At 43.7% G+C, this 8,899-nt stretch overlaps 1 long non-coding RNA gene across 1 annotated transcript; it reads right to left on the reverse strand.

The window, feature by feature from the left end:
- Positions 1-812: 812 nt before the first annotated feature.
- Positions 813-1,616, reverse strand: LOC116411775. Its single transcript, XR_004223336.1, has 3 exons — positions 1,309-1,616; positions 969-1,016; positions 813-846 (listed from the first exon to the last, which is right to left on the reverse strand). It is a non-coding gene; the product is annotated as an uncharacterized LOC116411775 (long non-coding RNA).
- Positions 1,617-8,899: the final 7,283 nt, after the last annotated feature.

Consider the following 8,899-nt stretch of genomic DNA (forward strand, 5'->3'; position numbering starts at 1 on the left):
GGGGCGGGTGGGGGCTTGTGTGGAACAAAGGGGTGGGAGAGTGGGGGCCTGGAACTAAGGGGTTGGAGGGTGGGGCTTGATTGGAAGGAAGGGGTGGGAGGGAGGGGGCTTGGAACAAAGCGGGGGTGGGTGGGGGCTTGTGTGGAACAAAGGGGTGGGAGAGTGGGGGCCTGGAACTAAGGGGTTGGAGGGTGGGGCTTGATTGGAAGGAAGGGGTGGGAGGGAGGGGGCTTGGAACAAAGCGGGGGGCGGGTGGGGGCTTGTGTGGAACGAAGGGGTATGAGAGTGGGGTCCTGGAACTAAGGGGTTCTTCCTCCTGTTGAAGACATAAAAAAAGATTTTTTTTAAAAATGCCATGGCTGAAAGTAAAGCAAAGTTTTGAAAAGTCTTATTTGATATAAATATATGAGAAATAGAAGGTGTATGTTGCTGTGTAACACAAGGCATAATAATAACATGTTTGTGTTAGGCTGATGCCACACGTGGCAGATTGTGGGACTTGCAGGCTAAGAGTCGGGCCCTATGCTGGCATCATGTCCCCAGAACCATTGCGTTGGCCTGGGTGCAGGCACACATGGCGGATTTCGGCCCAGAAATGCGTGAGTATTTAATTCTTCTTCAAAGCCCCACTGTGTGTGCCTGTGCCCGGGCTGACGCAATGGTTCTGGGTGCAGACCAGGAAGAAGCTCATGCCGGTGTAGGGGCTGATTCTTGGCTACTAAAGAAACAAATTGCCACCCCAAAGTGAATCTGCATTTGATATTCTCTTAAAATGTTTTTCTCTATTGTGACCCTATTATTTTTTCTTACCTGACAGATGTCCGTGTCAGGGATCTCTGGAGTCTCCTGATTAAAGAAAAGGTAAGAGAAAGATGTTGCAAGTTGTAATAAAGCAGCTAATATACAGCCTTACGTAAAATATAGAGTGATTTTTATTTGCCCCCTACTCTCCCCTCTCTTATGCTTACCCGGCAGTTGTCTATAGCCGGCTCCATTTTGTGCTCTGGTTTCTCCTCCTAAGAGAAATAAAGTTACCTGATCAGTTTACTATAACTCTGTAGTTTAGTATGTAAAAAGGACCTTGTACAATACAAATTCAAATTCACAAGTTCCAAAACCCAAACCATGTTATGTATGTTTATTTTTTACTACTTAGCTGGCAGTTTTTGCCAGGGATTTCTGGTGGTTCCTGGTTAAGAGATGAAAGTCAAGTTATCAAATCAACTCAGCTTTTTAGAAAGAAGTGAATATAAGTTATATGTAATATTCAGGGACTGGTGTTTTATTATTGAATTATTTGCTACTCACTTGGCAAACGGCGTTGCCAGATCCAACCGATGGTACCTGGTTAAGAGAGGAAAATTGATCAGAGCCATGGATGTCTTCTAAATTGGGGGGGACAGTGCTAGAACTATTGTATGTACTGATTCATATGTGGATGGAATTAACATTTATATCACAAGTTATATGGGTACGGGGTTCATTGGCTATAGGTGTCTGTTTGCAAACAGTCATATTAAATGGTAAATTCTGTTAAAGTCAACACAACATTTAGGAAGAAGCTAATGATATAAGGAATCTATGATACCGACTCCTTTACTACTTACCAGGCAGATAAATTCCTGTGGCTCCTCAGTGGGCTCCTCCTGGGTGAGTGAAACAAAAGTTGACATTACTTTATGGAAAGAGAAGGCCTAAGCACACATCTGGGTTTAGGCTTCCAGGTAACAGGATTTTCTCGGTAAGATATTTTACCACCTCAGACCAGTACAAATATATAGAAGGGCAAGCCCAGCATCTGCATATTGACATACGGGGCAGGGGGCATTGGGTTTTTGCCTATGGTATTTAGCTTCAGGGGGTAATATATGTCCTATGAATTATTCCAAATCTTATCTTTTGTGGAAATCAGATAACTATACATTTCACATGGGGCTTCTTCCCACAAATCTTCCTCTAGGTTAGGAAGATCTCTGACCCATTAAAAATATGTTAATATTAAAAAATATGTTAATATGTTTGGTGTTCGCTTTCATGGGCCCCAAACAGAACAATGTTTAGAGATCATCAGTAACTGAGTTGGAGGACAAATTTGTCCCTCCATGAAGTTTCCCACAGAATGAAATATGTGAAATAAAATCCTTACCTTGCCGAAGCAAGGGAAAAAAACGCCTCAAACGCTTGAACACTTTGTTCATCGCTCGCTGAAAAAAAGAAAAACATCACGTTAGCACTTCCCAATACTGTGTTCTATGTACAATTTATTTAATTTTTGGCGAGCAGCGAATTTTTCCCGCCCAGCACTACTATAGAGCTGAAAGCGGATACCCAGGCAGGAGAATTACCCCTTAAAATACCCCCTGAGAAAGGAGTTCCTGCCCAATACCGCTGTCAGATCTAAAGGCTTTTCTTGCTGGGCCCGTGCCCTTTTTGATAATGAGAAGCACAGTCCCAGGAAAGAGATAAGCCGCCTAACAAGTTGCCCCCCCCCCCCCCCCCAGTAAATTGAGACTTGCTGTAGAAGAAATCATAAACTGTTTCACTGGTTCCCATTTGCTACATTACCTCTTAAATGAAGCTCTCCAGGTGATGTTAAAAAAAAAAGATGGAATGGAGGGGCCGGCCCAGGGCCGGAGTCCCTAAGGGACCCCCTCAGTAGGTGCTGGCTCTCCTCTAGGCTCGTTCAACTAAAGATGGAAAAGGTGAACTGAGGAGAAGCCAGAAAAATCACAGTCTAAAAAAACTGGTTAAGCGCCGAAGCAGCAAAACGCCAACTAGTCGCACACCGCAGCAATCTGTATAGAGACGGGAATAAAAAGGGCAAGTCAGCTTCATGGATAATGCATTTACCATTTTAACGTGCAACATTGCATGAGGGGCCCCATTCAAAGTGTTCCCCCGAAATCTCACGCTTACTAACACTCAGGCTGGGATTCCATTTGGTACCTAGGGGGTTAAATTGGTACTAGGGCTCATTTACTAACATAGGTGCCTAAATGCAAGTTGCAGTTGCCAATAGCAACCAATCAGTAATTGGCTGTTACCATTCCCCTAAGGGGCATCACCATAATTTCAGAAGCACTGATTTAGATTTACCCCCTGCAATAGTAAGAAATAGTAAATCAGGCCCTGTGTCCATGGTAAGTGCAAGTACATTCAGTTACACATTAAGGTTGGTACATAAGGGCAGGCAGATACCCGGGGGCAGAGGGGCAAAACTCTTAGCAGCCTGTCAGTACTGCCCAACCCTGGGTCTGTGTCTCCCAACCAGCGCTAGGAGGAAAGGCGCCTGCAATTCTCCAAATTCACTAAAGTCATTGACAGGAGCAACATCCCCTAGTCTGGGGGGGGTAGTCACCCAACTATTGCCCCTCTTTTTTAGCTAAAATAAGGGTTTTTAGGCAAAACATCTACTACAGGAGAGATGCTTGCTTACCTCTCACCACAATGGCAACCAACGGACTCTACCAACTGTCACTATCCTAGAGTGAAGGCAGCTCTCATCATATGACAAATTTTTATGGGCTTTATTTGCCCTTAGATGTGCAGTACATACATTGTATGTACTTATTGTGTACCCAGGTTGGTACATAAGGGCAGGGCAGATACCCGGGGGCAGAGGGGCAAAACTCTTAGGAGCCTGTCAGTACTGGGAACAACAAGCCCATTTTAGTGGAAAATTCTCCAAATTCACTAAAACCAGTGACAGGAGCAGCATCCCCTAGTCTGGGGGGGGGGAGTCAACCAACTATTGCCCCTCTTTTTTAGCTAAAATAAGGGTTTTTAGGCAAAACATCTATCACAGGAGATGCACGCTTACCTCTCACCACAATGGCAACCAACGGACTGTACCAACTGTCACTTTCCTAGGGTGAAGGCAGCTCTCATCACATTGACATCACATGGACATCACAATGCAGGCGCTGCTGTTAAAGGTTAAGGGGTATAGTTATCATGCTGTGTAAAAAGTGGAGTAAAGCATTACCGGTGATGTTACCCAGGGCAACGAATAAGCAATTAGATTTCAACAGCTAGAAAACCAAATCAAAGCATCTGATTGGCTGCTATATATCACCGGTGATGTTTTACTCCACTTTTTACACAGCATGATAAATATACCCCTAAGTGTACCCTTTTGATGAGTGAGGTTTATATGGGCTTTGTTTGCTCTTAGATGGGCAGTACATACTGTAACTATAAACCCAGTGAGAATGAGGAATGAATGGATATTGGGAAGTTGTATCAGGAGTCAGAACCAGCAGTGCAGAGAAGGGAAAGGGACAGACAGATACAGTGACAGTTACACATAACTATAAACCCAGTGAGAATGAGGAATGAATGGATATTGGGAAGTTGTATCAGGAGTCAGAACCAGCAGTGCATAGAAGAGAAAGGGACAGACAGACACAGTGACAGTTACACATAACTATAATTCCAGTGAGAATGAGGAATGAAAGGATATTGGTGAGTTGTATCAGGAGTCAGAACCAGCAGTGCAGAGAACAGAAACGGACAGACTGACAGACATAATGACAATTATACATAACTATAAACCCAGTGAGAATGAGGAATGAATGGATATTGGGAAGTTGTATCAGGAGTCAGAACCAGCAGTGCAGAGAAGGGAAAGGGAGAGACAGACACAGTGAGAGTTACACATAACTATAAACCCAGTGAGAATGAGGATTGAATGGATATTGGGGAGTTGTATCAGGAGTCAGAACCAGCAGTGCAGAGAAGGGAAAGGGACAGACAGATACAGTGACAGTTACACATAACTATAAACCCAGTGAGAATGAGGAATGAATGGATATTGGGAAGTTGTATCATGAGTCAGAACCAGCAGTGCATAGAAGAGAAAGGGACAGACAGACACAGTGACAGTTACACATAACTATAATTCCAGTGAGATTGAGGAATGAATGGATATTGGTGAGTTGTATCAGGAGTCAGAACCAGCAGTGCAGAGAACAGAAACGGACAGACTGACAGACATAATGACAATTATACATAACTATAAACCCAGTGAGAATGAGGATTGAATGGATATTGGGGAGTTGTATCAGGAGTCAGAACCAGCAGTGCAGAGAAGAGAAAGGGACAGACAGACACAGTGACAGTTACACATAACTATAAACCCAGTGAGAATGAGGACTGAATGGATATTGGGGAGTTGTATCAGGAGTCAGAACCAGCAGTGTAGAGAAGAGAAAGGGACAGACAGACACAGTGACAGTTACACATAACTATAAACCCAGTGAGAATGAGTACTGAATTGATATTGGGGAGATGTTTCAGGAGTCGGAACCAGCAGTGCAGAGAAGAGAAAGGGACAGACAAACACAGTGTAAGTTACACATAACTATAAACCCAGTGAGAATGAGGAATAAATTGATATTGGGGAGTTGTATCAGGAGTCAGAACCTGCAGTTGCAGAAAGGGAAAGGGACAGACAGACACAGTGACAGTTACACATAACTATAAACTCAGTGAGAATCAGGAATTTATGGGTCTTGGGAAGTTTTATCCGGAGTCAGAACCAGCAGTGCAGAGAAGGGAAAGAGACAGACAGACACAGTGACAGTTACACATAACTATAAACCCAGTGAGAATGAGGAATGAATGGATATTGGGAAGTTGTATCAGGAGTCAGAACCAGCAGTGCAGAAAATTGAAAGGGATAGACAAACACAGTGACAGTTACACATAACTATAAATCCAGTGAGAATGAGGAATGAATGAATATTGGGAAGTTCTATCAGGAGTCGGAACCAGCAGTGCAGAGAATTGAAAGGGACAGACAAACACAGTGACAGTTACACATAACTATTAACCCAGTCAGAATGAGGAATGAATAGATATTCGGGAGATTTATCAGGAGTCAAAACCAGCAGTGCAGAGAACAGAACGGGACAGGTGAGAATGAGGTGTGAATTCGGGAGTTGTATCAGGAGTCAGAACCAGCAGTGCAGAGAACAGAACGGGACAGGTGAGAATGAGGAATGAATGGATATTGGGGAGTTGCATCAGGAGTCAGAACCAGCAGTGACAATTACACATAACTATAAACCAGGTGAGAATAAGAAATGAACGGAGGTGAGAATTCGGGAGTTGTATCAGGAGTCAGAACCAGCAGTGCAGAGAACAGAACGGGACAGGTGAGAATAAGGTGAGAATTCGGGAGTTGTATCAGGAGTCAGAACCAGCAGTGCAGAGAACAGAACGGGACAGGTGAGAATGAGGAATGAATGGATATTGGGGAGTTGCATCAGGAGTCAGAACCAGCAGTGCAGAGAACAGAAAGGGAAACACAGAGAAGAGAAGAGAAAGCAACAGACAAAAACAGTGACAGTTACAGTTAACTATAAACCCAGTGAGAATTAGGACTGAATCGATATTTGGGGGTTGTATCAGGAGTCAGAACCAGCAGTGCAGAGAACGGAAAGGGACAGACAGACACAGGGACAGTTACACATAACTTTAAACCCAGTGAGAATGAGGAATGAATGGATATTGGGAAGTTGTATCAGGTGTCAGAACCAGCAGTGTAGAGAAGAGAAAGGGACAGACAAACATAGTGACTGTTACACATAACTATAAACCCAGTGAGAATTAGGAATGAATGCATATTGGGAAGTTTTATCAGGAGTCGGAATCAGCAGTGCAGAGAAAGGGACAGACAAACACAGTGTAAGTTACACATAACTGTAAACCCAGTGAGAATTAGGACTGAATCGATATTGGGGAGTTTTATCAGGAGTCAGAACCAGCAGTGCAGAGAAGGAAAAGGGACACAGTGACAGTTACACATAACTATAAACCCAGTGAGAATGAGGAATGAATGGATATTTGGAAGTTGTTTCAGGTGTCAGAACCAGCAGTGTAGAGAAGAGAAAGGGACAGACAAACATAGTGACTGTTACACATAACTATAAACCCAGTGAGAATTAGGAATGAATGCATATTGGGAAGTTTTATCAGGAGTCGGAATCAGCAGTGCAGAGAAAGGGACAGACAAACACAGTGTAAGTTACACATAACTGTAAACCCAGTGAGAATGAGGAATGAATGGGTATTGGGAAGTTGTATCAGGAGTCAGAACCTGCAGTTCCGGAATGGGAAAGGGACAGACAGACACAGTGAGAGTTACACATAACTATAAACCCAGTGAGAATGAGGATTGAATCGATATTGGGGAGTTTTATCAGGAGTCAGAACCAGCAGTGCAGAGAAGAGAAAGGGACAGACAAACATAGTGACTGTTACACATAACTATAAACCCAGTGAGAATTAGGACTGAATCGATATTGGGGAGTTTTATCAGGAGTCAGAACCAGCAGTGCAGAGAAGGGAAAGGGACACAGTGACAGTTACACATAACTATAAACCCAGTGAGAATGAGGAATGAATGGATATTGGGGAGTTGTATCAGGAGTCAGAACCAGCAGTGCAGAGAAGGGAAATGGACAGACACAGTGACAGTTACACATAACAATAAACCCAGTGAGAATGAGGAATGAATGGATATTGGGAAGTTGTATCAGGAGTCAGAACCAGCAGTGCAGAGAAGGGAAAGGGACAGACAGACACAGTGACAGTTACACATAACTATAAACCCAGTGAGAATGAGTACTGAATTGATATTGGGGAGTTGTATCAGAAGTCAGAACCTGCAGTTCCGGAAAGGGAAAGGGACAGACAGACACAGTGAGAGTTACACATAACTATAAACCCAGTGAGAATGAGTACTGAATTGATATTGGGGAGATATTTCAGGAGTCGGAACCAGCAGTGCAGAGAAGAGAAAGGGACAGACAAACACAGTGTAAGTTACACATAACTGTAAACCCAGTGAGAATGAGGAATTAATCGGTATTGGGAAGTTGTATCAGGAGTCAGAATCTGCAGTTCCGGAAAGGGAAAGGGACAGACAGACACAGTGAGAGTTACACATAACTATAAACCCACTGAGAATGAGGAATGAATGGATATTGGGAAGTTGTATCAGGTGTCAGAACCAGCAGTACAGAGAAGAGAACGGGACAGACAGACACGGTGACAGTTACAAATAACTATAAACCCAGTGAGAATGAGGACTGAATCGATATTGGGAAGTTGTATCAGAAGTCAGAACCTGCAGTTCTGGAAAGGGACAGACAGACACAGTGACAGTTACACATAACTATAAACCCAGTGAGAATGAAGAATGAATGGATATTGGGAAGTTGTATCAGGTGTCAGAACCAGCAGTGTAGAGAAGAGAAAGGGACAGACAGACACAGTGAGAGTTGCACATAACTATAAACCCTGTGAGAATGAGGAATTAATGGATATTGGGAAGTTGTATCAGGAGTCAGAACCAGCAGTGCAGAGAAGGGAAAGGGACAGACAGACACAGTGACAGTTACACATAACTATAAACCCAGTGAGAATGAGGACTGAATCGATATTGGGGAGTTGTATCAGGAGTCAAATCCAGCAGTGCAGAGAACGGAAAGGGACAGACAGACACAGGGACAGTTACACATAACTTTAAACCCAGTGAGAATGAGGAATGAATAGATATTGGGGCGTTGTATCAGGAGTCAGAACCGACAGTGCAGAGAAGGGAAAGGGACAGACAGACACAGTGACAGTTACACATAACTATAAACCCAGTGAGAATGAGGACTGAATCGATATTGGGGAGTTGTATCAGGAGTCAAAACTAGCAGTGCAGAGAACATAACGGGACAGGTGAGAATGAGGTTAGAATTCGGGAGTTGTATCAGGAGTCAGAACCAGCAGTGCAGAGAACAGAACGGGACAGGTGAGAATGAGGAATGAATGGATATTGGGGAGTTTCATCAGGAGTCAGAACCAGCACTGCAGAGAACAGAAAGGGACAGACAGACAGACA

Source organism: Xenopus tropicalis, chromosome 6, assembly GCF_000004195.4.
Source record: "Xenopus tropicalis strain Nigerian chromosome 6, UCB_Xtro_10.0, whole genome shotgun sequence".
In the NCBI taxonomy this organism is placed as follows: domain Eukaryota; kingdom Metazoa; phylum Chordata; class Amphibia; order Anura; family Pipidae; genus Xenopus; species Xenopus tropicalis.